This window comes from Chiloscyllium plagiosum, unplaced genomic scaffold (genome assembly GCF_037043375.1).
Source record: "Chiloscyllium plagiosum isolate Xiang-an unplaced genomic scaffold, Cpla_swu_hap1 HiC_scaffold_2, whole genome shotgun sequence".
Classification (NCBI taxonomy): Eukaryota; Metazoa; Chordata; class Chondrichthyes; order Orectolobiformes; family Hemiscylliidae; genus Chiloscyllium; species Chiloscyllium plagiosum.
This window is the reverse complement of record NW_028270140.1, coordinates 91,000,077-91,026,419: the sequence shown is the minus strand read 5'-3', so window position 1 is coordinate 91,026,419 and position 26,343 is coordinate 91,000,077. Positions and strand designations below refer to the sequence as shown.

At 40.4% G+C, this 26,343-nt stretch overlaps 1 long non-coding RNA gene across 3 annotated transcripts in view; it reads right to left on the bottom strand.

Annotated features, from left to right (window-relative positions):
* LOC122560231 (uncharacterized) overlaps positions 1 to 26,343 on the bottom strand; it is a 52,728-nt gene that overhangs the window by 25,571 nt on the left and 814 nt on the right. For 2 of the 3 annotated variants that reach the window (XR_015760842.1, XR_006314704.2), the window contains exon 2: positions 26,057 to 26,133. This is a non-coding gene — a long non-coding RNA (uncharacterized LOC122560231). Of the gene's footprint in view, positions 1 to 4,191; positions 4,442 to 26,056; positions 26,134 to 26,343 lie in introns of all 3 variants that reach the window. The other variant, XR_015760847.1, reaches the window with a different exon arrangement.

The following is a 26,343-nucleotide window of genomic DNA, read 5'->3' as shown; positions in this document are numbered from 1 at the left end:
TATGTTTCCAAAATCATGCACTATTTGCATAAAGATATATCTTTAAGGGAAGTATAGAAGTGACAACTGTGAGCAGGGAAAATAATCCCTGCTGGGGTTCTACTGCAATCCTTCAAAGTGGACAACAGGAGGATGTAAAGTGAAAAGAATTAGAATATCAGTTATATAGATGTGATTTTGGACAAGGCAGTCTCAGTACTGTGAAAACATGTTATAATCCCCTTGAGGGATGTTAGCATTTTAAAAAAATTACTTGAATTGTCAATGGTCAACTTTCACAAATTGCAATACAAAGTTTCAGGTCATAACACTGGCACTAATACATACAAATGATGAGCAGTATCAAACTAAACTTTCCCTAATGGCAACTAATATTCTAAACTACAGAAATTTAACTGATTGATGTGATCAATAACTCCCACAGCAAATAGATTATAGCACATACTCCACAGGATTAGTCTTTATAGGTAACAGTTTACTAACGTTCCCAACTTCCAATTAATTCATTATCCTGGCAACGTGGAGTCATAACACCAAATGACTGGCAAAAGGTACCTCCCTCAGTTGCAGAGAATTCCTGAATTAGTTACTAGGAGACTGTCTAATAAACACATCCATTTCCTTGATTCTCCAAGCTCTCAATCTTCTTCCCACTGAATAGCTGACATCATTAGTACTGTTTCAAAGACACTCTCCCTCATTTACTAAAATCCACCATGAATAAGATGCTTTCTCCAACTATCACCTATAGCCTAGCACCTCTAATGTCCTTGAAAATAATGCTATCTGTCCTCCTGACTGAACCAAGGCAAATGCTGTAGAGTCCATGATTTCTGCCCCTGCTTTATTTAAGGCAAATCTTCTAGAATCTTTAGGTTGTGTATTTGATCCGAGTCTATCCTCTGCTTGGTGTTCTGCCTGGTAACTTGCAACCCTGTCCATCCTGCTGACCACATCAACGGCAGCAGTTTGTCTCTTGAGGCTTCTCTCTCCTGTCCAAAATATGGACCGAAAGTCTGTCCAGCTGCTCCTGCCTTTGTTTTCAGATACATTTTGTACCCTTGCTCCAAATAATTCTCAACCAGACCCATGCCCATAGTAACCCACGCTCCACAAGTTTGCTGAGCAGAAATTGTAGCAGATCACATGACTCTCCCTTACACTCAGTTACATTGAATTAAAGAGACAGTCCATAACATAATCTTCTAAACTCCTCATTTTTAATTTGCAAATGCTAAATAAACTATTTAGCTCCTGAATAGGGAACTTTGGGAGAGTTGGAGGAAGATGTTAGGAACAGGTCCCTGAAGCCCATTCTGCCATTTAGGTTACAGAACTATGACTGTAGTACTTATTATGGACTTGTAAATCCATTTTATTTATCTACCTTTGTTCCTAATAGCCTGAATATGTTGCCTAGAAAAAGACTATCATTCAGACAAGAATTTTATTTGACCCAGCCTTTCATGGAACACTTTTCAGATTTCCCTTTGTGGAGAAGTGGTTCTTGGTTTCACTCCGAGCATTATTTTCAAGGGCTTTAGAGACATTAGAAGATTCTGCTTGGGGCGGCACGGTGGCACTGCTGCCTCACAGCACCAGAGACCCGGGTTCAATTCCTGCCTCAGGCGACTGACTGTGTGGAGTTTGCATATTCTCCCCGTGTCTGCGTGGGTTTCCTCCGGGTGCTCTGGTTTCCTCCCACAGTCCAAAGATGTGCAGGTCAGGTGAATTGGCCATGCTAAATTGCCCATAGTGTTAGGTGAAGGGGTAAATGTAGGGGGATGGGTGGGTTGCGCTTTGGCAGGTTAGTGTGGACTTGTTGGGTACAAGGGCCTGTTTCCACACTGTAAGTAATCTAAGTAAGATAGTTGGGGAAAGCATCTTATTCATGGTGAGTTTATTAAATAAGGGAGGTTGACTTTGATACAAGTGTACTATTGATGATGTTAGCTGTTATGAATGGGAGGAAATTGTGATTGGAGAAACAAAGAAATGGATGTCTTTTTTACACAGCTTAGTGATTGACTTTATTTTCAAGCTTAAGGATCAGCAAACAACATAAATTTTAATACGAGAGCAAAATTACTGCAAATGCTTGAAATCTTTATTATAAACAGAACGTGCTAGAAATACTGAATAGATCATCAAATTTTAACTTTTGCTATTCATACATGCTGCCAGACCTGCTAGTATTTCCAACATGTGCTTTAAAACTGGTAAAAGTGAAATCAAATATTGTTTAATTTTCTCTCTGTATGCAGTTTTCTTTTTGAAGTACGATGATGACACTCCCCTTTTCATCTGTTTTTACAGAGATTTCATAGATTGCAAATTTTGCCCTTTTGACAAAGTCACTAACTTGTTGACATGAAATATCTACTATTAATTTGGGAAGTTTAAAATTGATGAAAGGCAACAGCCTGAACGCTTGGTGAGCAACACATATTCTCCCAAATAAGAAACCAAAGACTACAAGGGATTTCACATCGGGCTCAGCATCTGGGTGAATTTTCAAAACTTCAAAGCTGTACAGTATATCAAAGCTTTAATGTTGAATTACTACACAAAATACAAAGACAACAAACAATATGAGTAGAAGAGAAAGATGTGACCTGAAATAGCCCTGTGTACTATTACACTTTTACAAATGGGTCTATCTTGAACTCCGGATTACTTAGTTAAGAAACTGGAAACACATTTACTGACAGAACTTATTCTACTGATTTTTGATTTTTTTTTAAATGGGTCCATAACCTAACAAAAATTGTAAATTGTGAATTGTATACTTCCAGATTATAAATTTGAGATTATACATAAGCGATAAAGGGAAAGTAATAGTCAATTGGCTTTTGCAATAAGGAGTCCAATATCTAGTTACTGGTACCCTCTTTAAACTTAAAATCATCCAAAATTCTGCTGTCTGTGTCCTAACTCTTACCAAATCCAGTTCACTTACCATCCCAGTGGGCACTGATCCACATTGGCTATTGCTTAACCAAAAGCGAGCTAGAGATTAAAATTCACGTTCTTGTTTTCAAACATCCTTGGATTTTGCTCTTCTGTCTTGTAATCTCCTTCAACCTCAAAACTCCACAAAATAGCTATGTTCCTCTAATTATAGTGATTTTAATCACTCTGTTACTGGCTGTGTCTCCAATTGCCTGGGCCCTAACTACTGGAATTCCTTCCCTAACTCTGTTTGCCTTGCCACCTCGCTTTCCTCCATTACGTTCTTAAAACCTACATGTTTGACCAAGCCTTTAGTCATCTGCCCTCATTGCTTCTGATGTGGCTTGGTATTATGGCTTTTTCTTTTACAATGCTTCTATAATGCACATTGGAATATTTTTAATTACATTAAAAGTACTCAGGCTTGAACCAGAGGACATAGGAGCAGAGGTAAGCCATTCTGCTCTGTCATTCAGTACATCTTGGCTGAGCTGATCACTCTCAACTTCACTTTCTTCTTGTCTTTTGGCCATAATCCTTGATTCCCTTACAGAATAAAAAAAAACTGTCCATCTCTGCCTTGTATACACATAATGACCCAATCTCAGCAGCACTCTGCAGTAAAGAATTCCATAGATTCATTACCTTCAGAAGAAATTCCTCCTCATTTCTGTCTTAAATGTGTGACTCCTTATTCTGAGATTATGCCCTCTGGTCCAAGACACACAGGGGAAACAGCCTCACTGCATCTACCCATCAATTATGTTAGGAATTCTGTATGTTTCAATAAGATTGCCTCTTATTCTTCTAAATTCCAATGAGTACATGCCCAACCTACTCAATCTCCTCATAAGACAGTTCCTCCATACCCAGTATCAGCTCAGTGAATCTTCTCTGAACTGCCCTCCAATGCCAGTAAACCTTCAGTAAGGTAAGGGATCCAAAACTTCACAGTATTCCTGCTGTGCTCTGACTAGTGCCTTGTATAGTTTAACAAAGTATCCCTACTTTTATATTTGATTCGCTTTGAAATAAAGGCCAATATTTCTGTTGCTTTCCCTATTATCTGCTGAACTTGGATGCTAGCTTTTATAGTTCATGGATGGGGACTCCCAAAACCCTCTGGAGGAGCTGAATATTATTTAAATGGAGGAAGACTGCAGAAAGCTACAAAATGAAGTTCATAACCTCACATTTTCCCACATTATAATACAAACAGTCAAGTTATTGCTAACTCACCTAACCTGTCTATAACCAGACACTGTCATCCTCACCACTTTCAGTTTCTGCTGTTTGTAGATGCCCAGCAGTACTGCTCTTCCATGGGCCTTTGTTTCAGAGGTCCGGTGTGTCTGCTGCTTTGTCTCCTTGCATCATCATCCACTGAGGATTAGGCTCAAAAGACTGGGAAACCGAAAACCCAGAGCTTGAAGCATTAGCAGCATTGTGGACCAGATGTTAGTGTGCCTCTGAGAGAATATATCTCTATCTACTTAGGAACAGAGTTAAAAGAGAAGGATTATAAGAATTCCAAGTAAAAAGTATGTGGTTAAAAATTATTCAGGTTGTTGGTTCATACAAAGGAAAGCTAAATTATTGCCATCAACAGAAAAGACATATAGAAAGCAATTTACATGTATTGTTTGCTAAAAAGCAAGTAATAAACCCTAATTAATTAAATTAGGCATTTGCAAAATATACTGGACACGTCAGAACTGCAGACTACGTAATAAATCAATGATCAATATTTTGGTGTTTGCTTATTTTCAGAGGACGATTTAAAACCAAGATTGCAAGCCAGTAAACTGGCAAAGCTACTTTAGTGTATAAGCACTTTACAAGAAGAATCAGGAAGAATACCAATGTCACATTAAATAAAGGTGTTTCTGCGGTGATAAATAGCAAAGGAAAGAAGGCACTGGTAATAGTATATGTCAACCATCTAGAACTTACTGCACTATAGGACTATACACTAGTATATAAATCAACATTAAACATGGGTGATCTTATGGATTAGATTAATCAAATTGACAAAGGTAGTGCCATTGTATTGTATCACCATATTCTTCACAGACCGTAGAGCCACTCCCTCATTAGAGAGAGAGAGAGAGACAATTGGTGGCTTAACCTGAAAGTCACAAAACCTCAGATGGGGGAAGAGGTTGAGAAAGAGAATCCTTCATGGTAATTCCAGCTGGTGCAGGAATTGAATCTCACTACTTCACAAACCAACCATCAGCAAACTGACCCCCCGCCCAATGGTAGTGTCATAACTCGCTGGGCATAGTGCAGTGTCAATCAAATCCACTGTTCCTCAAATCGCGCAATTCTTCTTAGCTGTCTAATTCAGGTTTTTCTTCATTTATACATAAGTCACTATTTAATGCAAATAAATTGTATAAACCAATGTCCAAAAAGAAACATGAATTGCTAATTTGTAACTCTAACTTAAACTCTACACCCTTTTAAAATTCTCATACACATTCAAACAGAGACAAGATGAAACTCAAACATTATGGATGGGGAAGAGGAAAAAAAAATCAGAGTAGCACAGTCCAGCTCACACATACCGATGAGTTGTTCTCTTTGGTTGCTTTTGATTCCTTCCAACAGTTTGATGACATTTATGGGTACACTGATTCTCAGTCTTCGATTTACTGGTAAGAATTTGCCCTTTCAGAGTCTCTAAAGGTTTGTTTACTACATTTCCTTTCAACGGGGGATTTGCAGACCGAACAAATTACACAAGAAATGTGAGGGAGAATATTCTCTCCTCGTCCTCCACACACAAGGAAGGGTGAGATGCTTTCTCTTTGCAGGCAAGATGTTTTTACTGTATTGTTCTCTCACAGCACTAGATCCTCAGCAAGTGACTACAATCAAGATGTTGCTATGATGATAAGCACTCCTTTGGGGCTGCTCTCATGACACAGTGATAGTGTCCCTACCCCTGGACTGGGAATCCTGCCTGTTCCACAGAAGTATAATATCATTTCTTAGATTGATTAGTAAAATAGGTTCAATTAAAAAGAAATGAGCACTCCTTAACCCACACAAATTGGTGCCAATTGAAAAGCCAATCAAAAGACTGACCTGAACACTCCGATGGTGCCAATCTATCTGGATATTTGCCTCCCACTGCTCCAATATGTCAGCATAGTATATACAAATTAAAATGTGCTCCAGTAACTTGGTTTTAAAACTGTAACTACCATCTTGCACAGTTTTCTTGATTTAAAGCCATATTGTTTTTAATTTTCACAGTACAGTCCAAACAAATAAAAGTTGTCTTTACTGTAGTCTGAAGGATGCATTCGTAGAGTGTATTCAGGATTCTCTCTGAGAACAATACAGAATCATACTATTGTTATGATGCAGAGGCAGCCATTTGACCAATCGTGTCTGCATTGGCTCAGCAATTAAGAATTATGACTTTGTTTGACTTTGTTCTATGCTCCCACCTTTTTCCTTAAAGCTGTATATTGTTTCAATCATCTAATGCTCTCTTGAATGGCACAGTTCATCCGGTTTCCACCACACTTCCATTTTATTTATTTTACAGCTATTTTAGGTAGTGAGATAGGAGTGAGTAATGGCCTTATAATAAAAGGACCTCTAAATAGAGTAATCAAAACAATAGAATTTTATGGGCCCCAGCTATGCCTGTCTCTTTGTAGGGTATGTAGAACATTCCTTGTTCTAATGCTAATCACCCCCACCCACCATCATCGGTGCTGCTTTCATCTGTTGTCCATAATTGGAAAGGTTTTATCAATTTCGCTTCCAGTGTCTACCTCTCTCACCTTCACCTGGTCCATCTCCAACTCCTCCCTTCCCTTCACTTCCTCGACATCTCTGTTTCCATTTCTGGAGATGGCCATCAATGGGAAGAAGGGCTTATGCCCGAAAAGTCAATTCTCCTCCTCCTCGGATGCTGCCTGACCTGCGCTTTTCCAGCAGCACATTTTTCAGCTCTGATCTCCAGCATCTGCAGTCCTCACTTTCTCCTAGATGGCCATCAATATCCACCACAAACCAACTGACTCCCAGTTCCCTTGATTATACATCCTTGCACCGTGCTTCCTGTAAAGACTCTATTTCATTCTTCCATCTCCTCAGCCTCCATCACATCTGTTCTGAAGATGCCAAGGGAGCCTTCTTCCTCAACTGAGGATTGCTGAACTGGAGACAGGGCCTTCAGCCAGGTCTGACCCATCTCCTGCACTTCAGCCCTCACCTGCTCTCTTCCTTCCCACAACAGTGATAGGGTCCCCCTTGTCCTACCTACCATCCCACCAGCATCCACATCCAAAGAATCATTAACTACCATTTCTGCCACGTCCAGCAGGATGCCACCACCACACATTCTCTCCTCCTCCCCTCCCCTGTCAGCCTTCCACAAACACTGTTCCCTGTGGAACACCCTGATCCATTTCTCATCCTTCACTCCAAACACCACACCACCTTACCCCCACAGCACCTTGCCCTGCAAGTGCAGAAGGTATAACACCTGCCATTTCCTTCCTCCGTATCCAAGAGCCTAAACACACCTTCCAGGTGAAGCAGCGCTTTACCTGCACTTCACACAGTCTAATCTACTGTATTCACTGCTCACAATGTGGTCTCCTCTACATTGGGGAAATGAAGCATAAACTGGGTGACCGCTTCACAAAATATTTGCACTCTGTTTACAAGGAAGACCCTGAGCTTCCAGTCACCTGCCACTTCAACACATCACACCTTGTTCCCTGGTCAACACCTCTATCTCGGGCTTGTTACAGTGCTCCAATGAAGTTCAGAGCAAAGTCTCATTTTTTGCGTGGGAACTCTACAGCCTTCTGGACTCAATGTCAAACTCAACAATTTTTGGGCTTGAGGCACCTTCTCTCATGTTCTTACCCCAATCCCAACACACCAGGGTCTATTACACACAACCCATTGTTAGCCACGAATTGTCCCCATTAATTCTCTCAGGCTGATCATTATCTCCTCCTTTATTTGCCCAACTGTCCTTCTCTCTCTTTGGACTCTATCTCCATATATCATTTACTCCTTATCCCCACACCCCACCCTATCTTCTGCATAAAAAAAAAACTTTTTAGCTAACATCAGTTCTGAGGAAGGGTCACTGCACCCAAAACATTAACTCTGATTTCTCTCAATAGATGCTGCAGACCTGAGATTTGTTTTTGTTTCTGATTTCCAGCTTCCACAGTTCTTTTGATTTTCATGCAGAATTTCATTGACAGAGTCATGGAGATGTACAGCACAGAAACAGACCCTTTATGCCAACTTGTCAATGCTGACCAGGTATCCAAACCAATCTAGTCCCACCTGACCCATATCCCTCCAAACTCTTCCTATTCATATACCCATCCAGATGCTTGATAAATGTTGCAATTGTACCAGCCTCCACCACTTCCTCTGGCAGCTCATTCCATACACATACCACCCTATGCATGAATATGTTGCCCCTTCGGTCTCTTTTATATCTTTCCCCTCTCACCCTAAACATATGCCCTCCACTTCTGGACTCCCTGACCCCAGGGAAAAGACTTTGTGTATTTATCCTATTCATACCCCTCATGATTTTATAAACCTCTATAAGGTCACCCTTCAGCCTCTGACACTCAAGGGAAAACAGCCCCAGCCTATTCAACCTCTCCCTATAGCTCAAATCCTTCAACCTTGGCAAAATCCTTGTAAATCTTTTCTGAACCCTTTCAAATTTCATAACATCCTTCTGATAGGAAGGAGACCAGAATTGCACGCAGTATTCCAACAGTGGCCAAACCAATGTCCTGTACAGCCGCAACATGACCTCCCAACTCCTGTACTCAATAGTCTGACCAATAAAGGAAAGCATACCAAACACCACCTTCACTATCCTATCTATCTGCAGCTCCACTTTCAAGGAGCTATGAACTTGCACTCTTTGTTCAGCAAAACTTAGTTTGACTGTGACCAGTATGTGTTTGAAACTTGTGTCTTACCTTTGTAATTGCCTTCAGCCAATTGTCTTCATAAATTTAATAAAGTAAAATTTTATTTAAAACTAGGTCACTGTTTAAAAAAAACAAGGATGAACATTTCAGAGGATATTTCATAATTTCCCAGCAAGATTTCTTGCATTGAGAAAGAATGACAATGAGAAGGATACACCAGCTATAACTAACTGAGGATTTTAACGGTGGGATCAAAGGATGAGCAATCCTCCAAAGAATAGTGGTAGCCCAGAAAGACCAACCAAGGGGACAAACTGGAGCATGATGTTAAAAAAAACTCGTAAGAAATATAAAAGCAAAAAATCAATGTTTCTGCAAGTTTATAAAAATGAAGAGCAGTTAATCTTGACCCCTAAGCGGGGGAGACTGGGAATTAATTATCAGGAACAAAATGTCAGATACTTTGAACAGGTATTTTGTATCCATCTTTACAACATAAGATATTTTTTAAAATTCCCAAGATTAGAAAATCAAATGACAAAAAGGAGAGAGAAATTTAAATACAATCCATCAAGAACAAATAAAAAAAATTTAATGGGATTAATGAATATAAGCTATTTAAGGACATTACAAGCACAGTGGATAAAGAGGAAACATATATTTCAATGTCCAGAAGGCATTCCATAAAATACCACACAAAAGGCTCCTGCACAAGCAAAGAGCTTATATTGTTGAGGATTGACATTTTAGAGGTTTGGCCAACTAACAGGAAACACATTTCTAAAGTTGGTAAACTGTGTCTGATAGAGTACCATAAGATTCACTGCTGGGGCTTCAATTAGTTCGAATCTACATTAAAGACTTGGATGAAGGAAGCAACTGCCTCATAGCTAAATTTGCTGATGATATCAAAATAAGTAGTCAAACAAGTTATAATAAGGACAATACAGCAAAAGAATGTGGGTAATTTGAGTGGGCAACGAATCGGCAGATGGAATGTAATGTGGGTCAGTGTACCGTGATATAATTTGCCAGAAAGAATAGAAAACTGGAATATTATTTGGATGGGGAGAGGCTGCAGAATGCTGCATTACAGAGAGATCTGATTCTCCCGAATCACATCGAGTTAGCATGAAGATACAGCAAGCGATTGTAAAGGCCAATGGAATATTGTAAGGGAGATGAAGTATAAAAGTTGGGAAATTTTCCTACAACTGCACAGTAAAACAATGAAACTACTCTGTACAGTTTTAGTTTCCATACTTGATTTGGAGATGCCAGTGTTGGACTGGGGTGTACAAAGTTAAAAAATCACACAACACCAGGTTATAATCCAACAGGTTTAATTGGAAGCACAGTAGCTTTCGGAGCATCATAGTGGAGGGCTCAATCCTAACACACAGAATTTATAGCAAAAATTTAGTGCGATGTAACTGAAATTATACATTGAAAAATTGATTGTCTGTTAAGTCTTTCATCTGTTTGAATGCCATGATTGTTTCACTTCTTTCATGTGTAAATCACAAAACCTTTTTTAAAAAGTTGCATTCTCAGGTTAGCTCTTAACAATGGAGATAGCTAGACAATATGTTGAAGGTGTTGGCCCCCTGTGTTCTCTGGAAAAGCGCAGCAGTCAGGCAGCATCCAGGGAACAGGAGAATTGACGTTTCAGGCATAAGCCCTTCTTCAGGAATGAGGAAAATGTGTCCAGCAGGCTAAGATAAAAGGTAGGGAGGAGGGACTTGGGGGAGGGGCGTTGGAATTGCGATAGGTGGAGGGAGGTCAAGGTGAGGGTGATAGGCCGGAGTGGGGTGGAGGTGGAGAGGTCAGGAAGAAGATTGCAGGTCAAGAAGGTGGTGCTGAGTTCGAGGGATTTGACTGAGACAAGGTGGGGGGAGGGGAAATAAGGAAACTGGAGAAATCTGAGTTCATCCCTTGTGGTTGGAGGGTTCCCAGGCAGAAGATGAGGCGCTCTTCCTCCAACCGTTGTGTTGCCATGGTCTGGCGATGGAGGAGTCCAAGGACCTGCATGTCCTTGGTGGAGTGGGAGGGGGAGTTAAAGTGTTGGGCTACGGGGTGGTTGGGTTGGTTGGTCCGGGTGTCCCAGAGGTGTTCTCTGAAACGTTCCGCAAGTAGGCGGCCTGTCTCCCCAATATAGAGGAGGCCACATCGGGTGCAGCGGATGCACCAGGGATATATTTCCCTCCCCTCCCCTATCAGCGTTCCGAAAAGACCACTCCCTCCGTGACATCCTCGTCAGGTCCACACCCCCACCAACCCAACCTCCACTCCCGGCACCTTCCCCTGCAACCGCAAGAAATGCAAAACTTGCGCCCACACCTTCCCCCTTACTTCCTTCCAAGGCCCCAAGGGACACTTCCATATCCACCACAAATTCACCTGCACCTCCACATACATCATCTATTGCATCCGCTGCACCCGATGTGGCCTCCTCTATATTGGGGAGACAGGCCGCCTACTTGGATGCTGCCTGACCTGCTGCGCTTTTCCAGCAACACATTTTCAGCTCTGATCTCCAGCATCTGCAGTCCTCACTTTCTCCCCTGTGTTCTCTGTCTATGCCATGATGTTTAGATTGATTCTAATCTAAAAAGTGAGATAACGGAGTTTTACATAAATTCATGCAGTTTTTGAGCTCAGAGTTCTACATGAATGCATGCAGTTTTTGAGCAAAGTACAATGTAACCCTGAAAGTAGGGTGGATCTGTATTTGCAAAATTACATTTTATTTTGTTCAAAAACTGCAAAATCCATGTAATATTCTGTAAGTCCCACTTTAGAAATAAAACTACTCAACATTGGGACAGACTTTAAGGTCACACCTTTAATACATTGTCTGAGCTAAAATAACACCTATTGTTAGATTAACTGAAGCCACCTTGTGAATGTAACTGAAAAGGAGTTCTCAAATTTACATATTAAAGAGCCTAAACCAGCATATCCCATCCTAAATGATGCAAGACTTAATCTAAGCTTGTTTAATATATCATTACAACTCCGTGGCACTGTAACCCTTTTGCTATAAATTCAGTGTCTTCTAGCCCTGATCCAAAATCACCTAATGAAGAGGCAGCGCCTTGAAAGTAAGTGCTCCCAAATAAACCTGTTGGATAATAACTTGGTATTGTGTGATTTTTAACTTAGAGATGAGAATAGCGGGCTTTGATATCCAGTGCACTGCCCCAGTGAATTATAACATAAGATCCTGTCTATAAGTTTACAAAAACACTCATCTCAAGCATATTCTAGACAAGGCACTCTGCACAAAACTAAACTACAAAAAAGGCAGATAATTATTATACAATTGCTTAAAGATAAAATCCACACAATCCAAAATGGCTTTAATTTTCAAAGGTACTAACAGTCCTCACATACTGACCTCTTAAACATTTGTTTTTTGATAAAATGTTTTCAGTGGATAAATAGTTGAATTCTTTGTAAGTTGCAAAAGCATTAATTTATGTACATATCAATAAATTATCATTATCAAGTATTATGCCCAGGAAATTATCCCTTATGCATTACTTGCTACACCAACTTAACATACTGTGATCTCATGGCAAATTAAACTATCAAGTGGGTTCTAATCATTTTGACAGACTGAGATTCTTGACAACTATGATTGATATCCTTTGTTAAATAACCTTAGACAAATGTAAATTGTTTGGAATGTAAAGTGTGATGTTAATTGAGAAAATCTTGGTCTATAATCCATCTCAGCTTCAAGTCATAATTAATATTTGAGGACTCATTAAATGCATCAGTCCTGCAAGTTTTAATATACCTGGTGCAGAGGGGGCCAGATTTTAGCAGTTCTCTGAATTAGACCAGCTGTCGAGGTGAGGACAATGTCTGTGTGAGATCATGGAGGGAGAAAGAGTTTTAAAAGGTAAGTAAAATTGCTTTGTAATACTTAGAAATTAAACTTGAAGCAGCCTACCAGAGGTGACAGATGAAAGCAGCATTAAGAATTTTGCCAGCTCAGTGGGTCAGCAGTAACTTGGCATTGTGTAGGCATCAGAACAGTGGGAATAACTGCACAGTCTCCACCTAAGCACCAGGAAGGATGGAGATGGAAATGGATGCTGCAGCCTCAGAAATCAAGGTCAGTGGAGATTAACAGTAGCTTGCAAAACATGAACAACAAAGGGGCAGAGGAGCTGTACAGAGGAAGAGACACTACATTGTTTCTTCCAATTGATCTTATGCTCAAAGAGATCTGCACATCGAGATGTAGTGCTGAATGAGACCATTCAAAACAGGTGTTCAGAGACATCTGTGTTCTCCTCAGCTGTAGAACTCTGCAGCATCTCTGACAGCTGCAGACTGATACATTACCAAATTGATAGGTGCCATCTTTACCAATGCTAGACAACACAGCAAGATCCCAGCTGATGGGCCATTGTAGTAACTGGGCCTGGTTCCTGGTGCAGTCAGGCGATGACTGCAGTATCCTTCTGAAGGGTTCTCAGTCATTGTGTCATTCCCTCATGACTCCAGGATCTCATGCCTTCCTGTGGTGGTTCTTTGAGGCGTAATGGTCGCATAGCCTAGGGTACATGTTCTCTACCTTGGGACATCCAGCAGCTTCAATGATGCCACCATTGGATGCCAGATAACTGTCTCCATGACTGCCTTCACTAACTTTAATTGGCCAGTTGTTCAGTATCCACATGAATTAACTTTAAAACTGCAGTATAGAGGAATCTAGGTGTCTTAGTCCATGAATTTCAAAAAGAGAATGCAGGTAGACAAGAGGAATAACAAGGTAAAAACAAGGACTGCAGATGCTGGAAACCAGAATCTGGATGAGAGTGGTGCTGGAAAAGCACAGCAGGTCAGGCTGCATCTGAGTCTAGATTAGAGTGGTGCTGGAAAGCTCAGCACCATCCTCGTGACCTGTCCTACCTGCCTCTCTTCCTTTCCACCTATCCTCTCTGACCTATCACCTTCATCCCCACCCCCATTCACCTATTGTACTCTATGCTACTTTCTCCCCACCCCCCTCTCATTTATCTCTCCACCCTTCAGGCTCTCTGCCTTTATTCCTGATGAAGAGCTTTTGCCCAAAACATCGATTTTCCTGCTCCTCGGATGCTGCCTGACCTGCTGTGCTTTTCCAGCACCACTCTAATCTAGACAAGAGGAATAAAAAGGCTCTTTTTCCACAAGGGTGGGAGAGTTCAAAATTAGGGAGCATATTTATCAGGTGAGAGGAGAAAGTTTTACAAAGGACCTGAGGGGCAACGTTTTTACACAGAGAGTGGTTCATGTGTGGAACGAACTGCCAGAGGAAGTGGTGGATGCAAGTGGTTGCAACATCTAAAAGACATTTGGACAGCATATGAATAGGAAAGATTTGGAAGGATGTGGGCCAGAAACAGGCAAATGGGACTAGTTTAGTTTGGGAACGTGGTCAGCATGGACTGGTTAGACTGAAGGGTTTGTTTCCATGCTTTATGTCTCTAGAACAAGTGATTAGGAAGTCAAATGGAATTTTATAAGGCAAATTACTTTTCAATGATTAGATTAGATTCCCTACAGTATGGAAACAGGCCCTTCGGCCAAACAAGTCCAACCGGCCCTCTGAAGACTAACCCACTCAGACCCATTCCCTACCCTATGTTTCCACCTGACTAATGCACCGAACACAACGGGCAATTTAGCATGGCCTATTCACCTGACCTGCACATCTTTGTACTGTGGGAGGAAGCCGAAGCACCCAGAGGAAACCCATGCAGACATGGGGAGAATATGCAAACTCCACACAGACAGTCGCCCAAGGCAGGAATTGAACCTGGGTCCCTGGTGCTGTAAGACAGCAGTGCTAACCACTGAGCCACCGTACTGCCCCTAAAATGATTAGTCATTTTAATTTGATTAAGCAATGGAATAAGTAAATAATATTTTGTTTAATTGTGATTATTTGTAAAAGTGTTTCAGTAAGGAAGAAAGCCGTATGGCCCAGTCAAAAGAAAGGTTATGAGGTTTTGATTTATGATTGCTTTTATGGCTCATGTGAACTCAGGGTAACATACATGAGAATGTTTTGAGGTAAAATGTATTTCCTGAAGGACATTACGTTTCAAATTGGCTTAGTTTTGTAACTTAAAAGTAAATAATAGGCCTATGAGGGTAGATGTGTGTTCACCTATTACTTTGAAATTAAGTCCTGTAGTTTTTAAAAGCTTTTAAGATGTGTCAATTTGACATTCGGGGTGGTAGTTAATCATTAGGAGGTGATGCTACATACTTTAAGCAAATACATAAATCATGTCATTGGTGCCACCTTGACAAAGAACTCTGGAAATGGTAAGCTAAAAGGGACAAACTGTTCCAAAGGGGGTGACATTACAAAAGTGATTGTCAAGTCAAAGTCAACCAGGAGGCAGTTCGAAAGTGATGTCACTATGATAACCATAATTTTTAAAGAAACCAATCACAAATTGGGCAGACACAATCTAGCCAATCCAAGGTTGACTTTGAATTGTTGATATGCTGTCGATGTGTTGACAAGCCATTTCAGGATGTCTCTGATCACACACAGGGAGTATGGGCAAGCAAGGCTTATTGGATTAGAGTGGTGCTGGAAAAGCACAGCAGTTCAGGCAGCATCCGAGGAGCAGGGAAATCGACGTTTCGGGCAAAAGCCCTTCATCAGGAAAGGGCTGTGAAGGGCTTTTGCCCGAAACGTCGATTTTCCTGCTCCTCGGACGCTGCCTGAACTGCTGTGCTTTTCCAGCACCACTCTAATCCAGAATCTGGTTTCCAGCATCTGCAGTCATTGTTTTTACCGAAGCAAGGGTTATTACTTGGTAGTCTTCGTGGCACAGGAAAGAGAACTGAAGACAGAAGGAGAGCTTTAGTCAAGAGAACAGAACAAGAAAGTCTTGCAATCTGGTAATCCAAAGTGGATCAACTGAAAAACTACTGCTATATTTAACATTATTTCTTTAGAATTTATGATAAACTTAATAAATTCTGTAAAAGTTGTGAAAGCACATTTATACTCTGACTATATTAGGACGAGTAAATTTTGAGATTGGCTCTCTCAACTCCATCTATAACTGTAATTGACTTATCTTCCAATTAAAATGAACCCCAAATCTTTGAAACATTTTAGAGAAGGTTAATTTGAGTGATTTCTGGGTTGATTTCCTTATGAAGAAAGGGGAAACGGGTTGGTCTTGTATCTGTTGGCATCTAGAACAATGATAGGTGACATACAAAATCCTGAAGAGGGCTGACAGGGTGGATGCTGAAAGAATGTTCCGGTTTGTGGGAAACTAAAACTCGCAAACAGAGTTTAAAAAAAGGGGTTTCCAATTTAGAATGGAAATAAGGAGACATTTTTCTGAGGATCACTGATCTATGGAATTCTTTTCCCAAGAGAGCAGTAGAGATGATCATCTAGCATTTTTGTACTGAGTTAGATAGATAGTTGATTGACAAAAGAGTGAAACATAGTGGGCAGGCGGGAAAGTGGAATTCAGGATACAATCAGATCAGTCATGACCTTATCAAATGGCCAAGTAAAACTGAGGGGCTGATGGTCAACTCCTGTGCATAGATGTGTCAATACAGGCTCAAGGGTATCCAAAATTCCACCAGAATATTTCGAACACAATAACAGACTCATCTAGGTTTCCTTTTCCTAGAAAAGAATTTAAGCTCTTGAGTCCTCCCCACAACTTGTTCCCTTACCGAGGGGCAAGATACTGGAGATGCTGGAATCTACTGAAAACAAAAAGTGCTTAAAGCTGTGATGAAGACTCAATTCATTAGCTTCCTCTCTCTCCACAGACATTGCCTGATCTGCTGGTATTTCCAGCATTTTTTGTTTTCCTGTTCTCTTATCTATCTTTGTAACCAATTTGCTCATACTATAATACTCTATCCCTCCATTTAAGTTCTGTAAAACAGACTGTAAACAGTTGAGACCCCAGCAGTTTGGGGCCCATAGTGTCTCAAACATTGATTGGCCAATGTGAAAATGAATCATTGATCCAGATGGTTTCTCCTCTCAGTTCCCCAATCTTCTATCCATGCTAACACATTACTCTCTACAGCGTGAACTATTATTTAATCTGGAAGCTTTTATGCAACATCATACTGAATGCTTGTTGGAAATCTAAATTTGCTACATCTACTGGTTCCCCTTAATCTATCCTGCTTATTATATTTTTAAAGGCACTGATTAATTTGAAAAATTTCCAATTCATAAAACCGTTTTGACTCTGCTTGACTATATTATGATGTTCTGAATGTTCTGCTACTATTACTTTAATATTGGCATTAATCGAATGAGATCTGTTATGCTAACTGACTTTAAGTTTATTCCTTTTCTGAACAGAGGCAGTATTTTTGTAGTTTTCCAATCTACCGGGATGTTTCTATTACCTGGGAAGTTTTGATAGATTGCAATCTGTAGCCACTTCATTTAAGATCCTAGGGTGCAGACTGTTAGGTACAGGATAGCCTTCTCATCTCATTAGTTTTCCAGGTACTTTTTCATCATTGTTACTGATCCTGCCTAGTTCCTCCCTTTAGCCTCTTGATTTTGTACTATTCTTGGGTGCTTTTTATCTATTTTGCTGTGAAGACAGATACAAAATATTTTTCATATTCTTGTTTCCCATTACTTATTCCCTAGTCTCAGCCATTAAAAGAGCAATGTTTATTTTAGCTTTGTTCTTCCTTTTAATATTCTTGTGGAAACAATTATTGTTGGCCTTTCGATTTCATACTCCCCTTCTTTCAGTCATCCTTTGCTTGTTCTTAAAATGCTCAAATCTTCTGGCCTACCATTAATCTGTCTAGAATTGTACATTGTTTCTTTCAATTGAATATCATCTTCAGTTATCCATACATCCTTCTCATGGAGACTTTTTTCCCTCAATGATTTCTCTTTATAATTCTAAAGATAAAAGGTAAAGTTGCCATTGTCTACCAGACCATAGGGCTCCTCTCATAATAGAGAGAGTTAACTGGTGGTGGTTTAACCTGTTGATCACATAGACTCAGGTTAGGGGAGAATCCTTCATGGTGACCTCAGCCAGTGCAGGAATTGAACCCACAATGTTGGTATCACACAGCAGCCATCCAGCCTACTGAGCTAACTGACCTGCTACTGTTGATGGCCAACTGTGTCACATGCTGCCAATTTGGAGCTTCTAGATTTGTTTCAGTTTGGTTCTGTGTCATCATGAAAAGTGTCTTTAATGTGAATAAGGACTTCTCCAGCACTGGTCATTCCTACCAATCCTACCACAGACAGTATCTGTAACAGTTAAGGACAAGGTCAAGATATGGGCCAGTTTGCTTACTACTGGTGTTCTTAAGACATTCTTGATTATGGACATTGAAGCCTGTCATCCAGAGTGCATTCTGTGCCCTTGTGACTCTCAAGTGCCCATCACACTTGTGATAACATCCACCATCTCTCCTTCCGAAATCATCCAAAGCAGTGAACTTCAAACTTTATCCATTGCTTCTTAAGAAAGGTATTTATCCTATTCCTTTTACCAGAAACTCTAAACATGTGTTTCTTAGTTTCTGTCCAATCAGTTATGTAATAGGTTTTCTTTGTACACCTCAATCAAATCTTTAATGAATAGTGTACACCTCTAGCAAATGAGTTATGATAGTGTACACTTCTATCAAATTTGTCATGAATAGTGTACACATCAATCAAATCTCCTGTGAATCTCCTTCATTCCAAGGCAAATAACTCCATCTTCTCCAACCTAAACTTGCAGCTAAAAAATTCATCCTCCTTAGAACCATTCTGGTAAAACTCATCAGCACCCTCTCATGCACCCTCACATCATTCCTGAGTGTTGGTGATCAGAAATGGGACACACATTTCTTGCTCTAGCCTATAAAAGTTACATGAAATTTTCCCTGGGGACTTTTGTATTCAGTACAAATATTTATGAAGCCCAAGATCCTATATGCTTTGTCTTGCCTCCTTCAAAGATCTTTGGACATGAACTCAAAGTCCTTCTCTCCCTGCACATTCTTTAGACTACATAGTATTGAATATCTATTGCCTCTCTATCTCTCTATCCTTTCAATGAAACAGTGTACTCTCCCATGTCTCAATATCAAATTGCATCTATCATTTGTCTGCCCAGTTTGCTATCTATTGGCATTCTATTGCAACCTTCATTGGTGTTGAACCAACATTGAAACGTTACTTTTATTCAAGTATTGATGCCAGATGTTTAAATCAGAAAAGCAGTAGTCCGAGTGCTGATAGTGCTACAGGGTCCAACAATGCCTGCCAATCCTCCAGTATGAAAAACAACCGTTTTTCACATCATCTTGTATACCACCGAGTTGCCACTTCTGATGATCCTGTTCTGTCAGTGAGACAGAACCCATACTCAGGGATGGTGACAGAGGAGTCTAGGATATTGGGTATAAGGCACAGTTCAGTGAGTATGAATATGTAGGGCTGTTGTTTTCACTCAACTGTAAGAAAGCTCTCCCTTTTTAACACAAGACCCCAATTGTTAAGGAAGGAGCACTTCAAAGAGTTTGCCTTTACCACTGCCAGTGGACAGGTTGACACAGGTATATCCAGTGTATTCTTACCGTAGCAGTTTAATACAACTAAATGGCTTGCTAGGCCATTTCAGAGGGCAGTTAAGAATCAACTAAAAACTGTGGAGCTGGAGTCATGCATTATGGTGGTAAATCTCTTTCTTAAAGGGCATTAATGAACAAAATGGATTTTTAAAACCATCTGGTCATTCAAGATAATTCGAGTCTAGCATTTTATTCTGCTTTATTTACTTTGTTTAACTTACAATCCCTATATGCCCTGATAAGATATGAATGCATGTATCCAGAATATTAATTACAGCCTCTTAATTGCTAGTCAGTTTCATTTCAACTATGCTACTTTACCTCCCTACCAGTCAGTCACTATTTCTTAAAGCATGGAAACAAGCTAACTATTGAAAATGCTCGCAAGAGGTAATTTACTCTTAGTACTGTGGGCTGTCACATGCTATTGCTGCCACTTGTAGCTGGTTACTATTACTATGAGGTCTGCAGACAAAGTATGTCATGGTCATCTGCCTTCTCTAATCCTCACGCATCTGCTGTCGATTACATGTAACCCACTTTCATGTCAGTTACCTCACCATCTCGAGGTTGACTCCTCTTTCTGTTGTTCTTCACTTTGCCTCCTGGAAGAGAACTCTGTCGCTTTTTAGTTCTGATGAAGTGGCTGAAATGTTGACATTTTTCTGGATGTCATTTCATAAGGGTTCTTTTTGGTTTGGCAATTTCAAGCACGTTTTTAATTGTCTTATGGTCTGCGTGCGGACATTTTAGCATATATCTGAGCACAGACATTTCAAAGGTCTCTCTTTTCTTCCATAGATCTTTATGTAGTATTCAGGATTCTGAGGAAAGCAGGAAGCTGGACATGAGTTTTGTTGTTGTTGACACATCTTGAGCTTTACAAATTTACTTTTGGCTATCTCTACCCTTCTCCCTTTGGCATCACATGTACCATCTTCTGTGATCATTTGTCCTAAATTGCTGCAGTGTGAAATCATCCATTTCCATTTTTATTTTAGTTTTTTCTAAAGGGTTTATTTTAATGACATTTTTTAGTATTCATACTCAATCCTTTTCTAAATTTCTATCTTTTATTTGATACACAATATTTTGTAGGGTCTTTTCTGATTCTGAAAGTGGCACTGTGTGGTCAGTATACTGTAAGTTTTTCTTATGTTCTTGCCTCTAATTTTCACCTTTTGGAAGTACATATATATTCACTGAATATTTGTTTGTGTACAGATTGAATAATTATGGTGACAGAACACAACCAGTCATGCTTCTCTCTTCACTTGACACAAATCTGCTTGTCTAACTTCCAGCCTAATGTTCACCACTTGATTCGAAAATAAACTCTGGATTAATCTCACACCTTTAACTGTCTTTCACGTAAAGTGTTACAATTACGAGGTTTATAATAAAGGGGGTCTCCAGTTTACACATGCGAATGTTCACAGTTAATAAGGTGATCTCATGCAGGCCTGTAATTTTAAAGACCTGACATATGAACATTTCCTGTACTTATGAATGGGACCATTACATTGTCTTATGCCATGTTCTGGCTTGCATATAAATCAACCTGTGACCGGACTCCACAACAGAAACTGCACTATTGTAGAGTTATGCTCTGATAAAATCATGGCATGGTGGCTCAGTGGTTAGCACTGCTGCCTCACAGCGCCGGGGACCTGGGTTCGATTCCTGCTTTGGGTGGCTGTCTGTATGGAGTTTGCACATTCTCCCCGTGAGTTTCCTCTGGGTGCTCTGGTTTCCTCCCACAATCCAAAGATGTGCAGATTAGATGAATTGGCCATGCTAAATTGCTCATAGTGTTAGGTGCATTAGTCAGGGGTAAATATAAAGTAAGGGAATGGGTCTGGGTAGGTTACTCTTTGGAGGGTCGGTGTGGACTGGTTGGGCCAAATGGCCTGTTTCCATACCATAGGGAATCGAATCTAAACAAAAGTTGGTAAAATGAAGGGGGTGATGAGACCTCTTCTTAAGTCTGCCTGTCAGTAAGCCTAAGTGGTTTGATTGTTAGAGATCAAAGGTTTAGTTTTTTTTAACTGGGAAGAAGGTGCTTTGAGATAATGGCTGCAAACTATGTTAACATTTGAGGCTGAGTGTCCAAAATCTCAGAAAAGTGTTAAGAATGTTAGATTGCAAGCAGTTATGCTTTAAGCGTTTAGTTTCAAGAAGAAATAAAGTGATAGCTAGTTAGCATTTCTATCTAGATGCAAAGCCCATATGATTCATATTACCAGAATGCAGAAGAAGCCATTATAAAGATCAGGTTTTAGGCCGTGCAAGACGATTAAACAGTATCACTGACAGTGTAGTGAGTCTCTCTGAATCCAGGAAAAAGGAAACTACGAGAAACCAAAAACTCACTATGGTGTGTGATGCAGGATTGTCAGCAGAAGCTTCCACACAATTGGAAGAGCTCAAATTTGTGGGGAGTTAACATGAGGCTGGAAGCGTTTACGAATATGTGTCTCCAGGAAAAGAAAACCTCACAGAGGAGAGAATTCTAAGATCGCAAGTAACCAAGCTAAGAAAAGAGAAATGAAGTAATAAACTCATGGAAGCTGAGAATTCTTTGAATTGTTTCTGGGAAATCTGAATGTCTACCTAAAGGACCATGGTAAGTGTATCCTTGAAGTGTGTTTTCTTGCTTGGGCAAAGATTGAGAAGGGGGAATATTTCTTTTTACAATTGAAGTTGTAAGTTTCCTCTCAAAAGAAAAAGAGTGTGTTTTAAATCATTGGATACAGTAAATGTTTTAAAATATGAGATCTTACTATTAACTGGGAGTTGAATTTTGTTTCAGATTGTCAGATTCCACAGGAATCATAAAAATGCCTTAGAACCTTACTAAATGAGTCACGTAACATTTACCAAGCATGAGATCACCTTTGTGCTCAGTGCCTTTGGAATGTTGTAGCCATTCACAATTTTAATATATAATAAAACCATAGCAGATGCTAAGCTTAATGCTAAAGATCCAAAGATCCTAGAGAAAATGGTAAATTCCCAAATTATTGAACTGTAGAAGAAGTTCTCCATCACCTGGTCAATATAAATGCAAAGACAGACTGAAAAAAAACAACCATCCATGTTGCTCCTTGCACAGACTACAATGATTCCTCCACTTAATCCAATCAGGGTCTTATTCCAGTAATACCAAGACTGGCCAGTTACACTATCACATTCCTACAGAGCATAGTCAGCAAATATGTCCCAAATACCAAATGTGGGCTTCCAAATAGGATTGAAAAGCACGATTTTAAGATACTGGAAGATTGGAATCTGCTGTATCACCAAATCCCTGTTTGTATATGAACAGAATGGTCTCTCAAACAACCACATTACACTGCCTGTCCTTCCTTTGGTCCCCCAAAAAGAACAGATAAAACAATATCAAATTGGAATGAGGTCTGTGATTGCATAAAAATACCAACAATGATGCATCAGGACCTGCAGATGCATTCACCTAAGATATAAAATATGTTCATCTGGACTACTCCATTCACCTTTGGGCAATGAAGCTCAGGAACAATATATAGAACAAAGGAGAGAGATTTGCATAACCTCAGATATGGCAAAGTCTTTTACAGCTAATATAATGCTTTTGAAGTTAAGAGATAAATATTGACTGTTATTAGAATTATTTATGAATTTTACAACTCTCACATTCTGTGTTGGAGTGGGTTCATGAACTTGAATCTACCTTCATAGAAATATGTTACAAAACACAGCAATCTTTTGTTTACTCACTAATATATGAATGAAATCCAAAAATACAACTTAATCTGTCCAAGAATCTTCACGTTTTTATTGGCAAACCCAATCATTACCTGAGATCTGCTGAGATTTTAGATGCTTGCTTTCTGGTAGACAAGGACATTTGCTGCAGCTGAATGCCGTAAAAGTATTTTAAATTCTTATATTCTTTGTAAAGATAAATCTTCAAAAGTGACAGATCAGTCTGAGAATCATATTAAAAGCATCCTTGGTATTTTTTAATCACAGGCCTAGGGTCCAAAAAAACAAGCAAGTTAAGCTACACTTTTATTAAGACAGACTACAAAGACTACAAAGATTATGGTGTATGTGAACTTGGCATATATGACAAACTCTTTTGTGATTCCAAAAATCATGCCTTTGCATATAATCTATAAATCATAAGTCAATCCTCTTCAGCTATACTTGCATTGGTAGTCAACCTCAGTTTTTCACTGACTTTTGAATTGATGTTTTTCTTATAACTGTGTGTAAAAAATCAAGCAGACAATATGGGCTGCGTTGTGAAGATGTGTGGGAGTTTAAGATTGGTCTACACTGAGTAGATCTCAGATGGCAAATGACAAATATGGTTATCATCGAAAACCATAGTTCACTTTTATGCTCATCATATAAGTCAACCTGCATCTTTGTGAGAGATGTTTCTAAAAGGCTTCAAAGATACACTAATATACTCACATCCATATACTCAGGTGGAATACTGTATTGTTCTGGATACATTGGCCTGGCTTTTCTGATGGTCAGATCATCGTTATTTTGGCCTGCTAGGACTTGTTTAGATTAGATTAGATTAGATTACATTGTGGAAACAGGCCCTTCGGCCCAACAAGTCCACACCGACCCGCCGAAGCGAAACTCACCCATACCCCTACATTTACCCCTTACCTAACACTACGGGCAATTTAGTATGGCCAATTCACCTGACCTGCACATCTTTGGACTGTGGGAGGAAACCGGAGCACCCGGAGGAAACCCACGCAGACACGGGGAGAACGTGCAAACTCCACACAGTCAGTCGCCTGAGGCGGGAATTGAACCCGGGTCTCTGGCGCTGTAAGGCAGCAGTGCTAACCACTGTGCCACCGTGCCGCCCACATTGTTGGAGACCTTGTGGAATCCCCATTGCAACACACTCCGAAGGAATTGTCTGTGAGACTGAATTTTCCACTGGGCAATCCCACAACACTGAACCCGAATCCACCCAGACCGAACACCCACTTTCTCCACACTCTGTCAGATCACCTTTCTCTCACCCTGACCTACCTTAAACACTGCGCCACTTACTTTGCACTCTACTCCCATCTCAATTACCATCCTACCCACCTGGCATCCTTCCCTCTCCCCACCTGTCACCCTACTTCACTGGCATTCTACCCACCTGGCACCCCACCACCAACTTATCTGCCATTCGACCCCTGGCACCATTCTCTCCTGAAGCCCTATCGATCTGGCACCCTCTCTCCTTGTCCATCTGAAACTGTACACTCCTAGCACTTTAACATCATGCTTACCTTATGGTTTGACAGCTGCTGTTTCAGATTTTCAGAAGATGACGACTGATTGCTGTTAAAAGGGTTCTAGGCTACAAATGAATCTGATCAGAATCTCCTGTCAGAAACACGGAGCTCCCTTCTTTCATGGAAAAAGGGCTGGTTGGGAATCTATATAAGATTGTGCTGGAAAAGCACAGCCGGTCAGACAGCATCCGAGGAGCAGGAGAGTCAGATGCTGCCTGACTGGATGTGTTTTTCCAGCAACACACGTTTTGCAGTCTGCAGTCCTCACTTCCACCTATGTAAGATGGCAAATCCTCAGAAAATCCTGCCCCATGTTTTAGGAATCAAGGCCATTTGTCTGATCGGGTCCACTCCGCTATTTAATCATGGCTGACGGGTGTTTCAATTCCACTTACCCGCACTCTCCCCATAGCCCTTAATTCCTTGCGAGATCAAGAATTTATCAATCCATGCCTTGAAGACACCCAATGTCCCGGCCTCCACTGCGCTCCATGGCAATGACTTCCACAGGCCCACCACTCTCTGGCTGAACAAATGTCTCATTTCCGTTCTCATCATATGTTAGGCCGACCATTCCAGGGATCATCTGTGTGAATCTCCGCTGGACACACTCCAGTGCCAGTATGTCCTTCCTGGGGGTAGAGCCCAAACCTGGACACAGTATTCTAAATGGGGCCTAACTAGAGCTTTATAAAGTCTCAGAAGCACATCGCTGCTTTTATAGTCCAACCCTCTTGAGATAAATGACAACATTACATTCGCTTTCTTAATCACGGACTCAATCTGCAAATCAACCTTTAGAGAATTCTGGACTAGCACTCCCAGATCGCTTTGTACTTTGGCTTTATGAACTTTCTCACTGTTTAAAAAAATAGTCAAAGCCTGTATTCTTTTTTCCAAAGTGCAAGACCTCGCACTTGCTCATGTTGAATTTCATCAGCCACTTCCTGGACCATTCTCCTAAACTGTCTCAATCTTTCTGCAGCCTCCCCACCTCCTCAGTACCAACTGCCTGTCCGCCTAACTTCGTATCATCAGCAAATTTCACCAGAATGCCCCCAGTCCCTTTATCCAGATCATTAATATATAAAGTGAATAGCTGCTGCCCCAACACTGAACCCTGCGGGACCTCACTTGTCACCAGCTGCCATTCCGAAAAAGAACCTTTTATCTCAACTCTCTGCCTTCTATCAGACAGCCAATCCTCAATTCATGCCAGTAGCTCACCTCATGGGCCCTCACCTTACTCAGCAGCCTCCAAGACCTCAGCGAGATGAGATGGCTTCAGTTGTGTGACGAGACTGGAGAAGCTGGTGTTGCTGTCAATTTAACAGAGGTCAAGAGGTTCAACAGGTTTTCGAAATCATGACCAGTTTGATGGAGTAAATAATTCCTCTTGCTGAAGAGTCAGATTAATAGTGATTTACAAAGAGCCAGAGGGTTCATTAAAAAATTATATTTGAAACATTAACTTTTCTCTCTGTAGCTGGTGCCACACTTTTTGAAGTTATGCTAATGCACCTGTATAA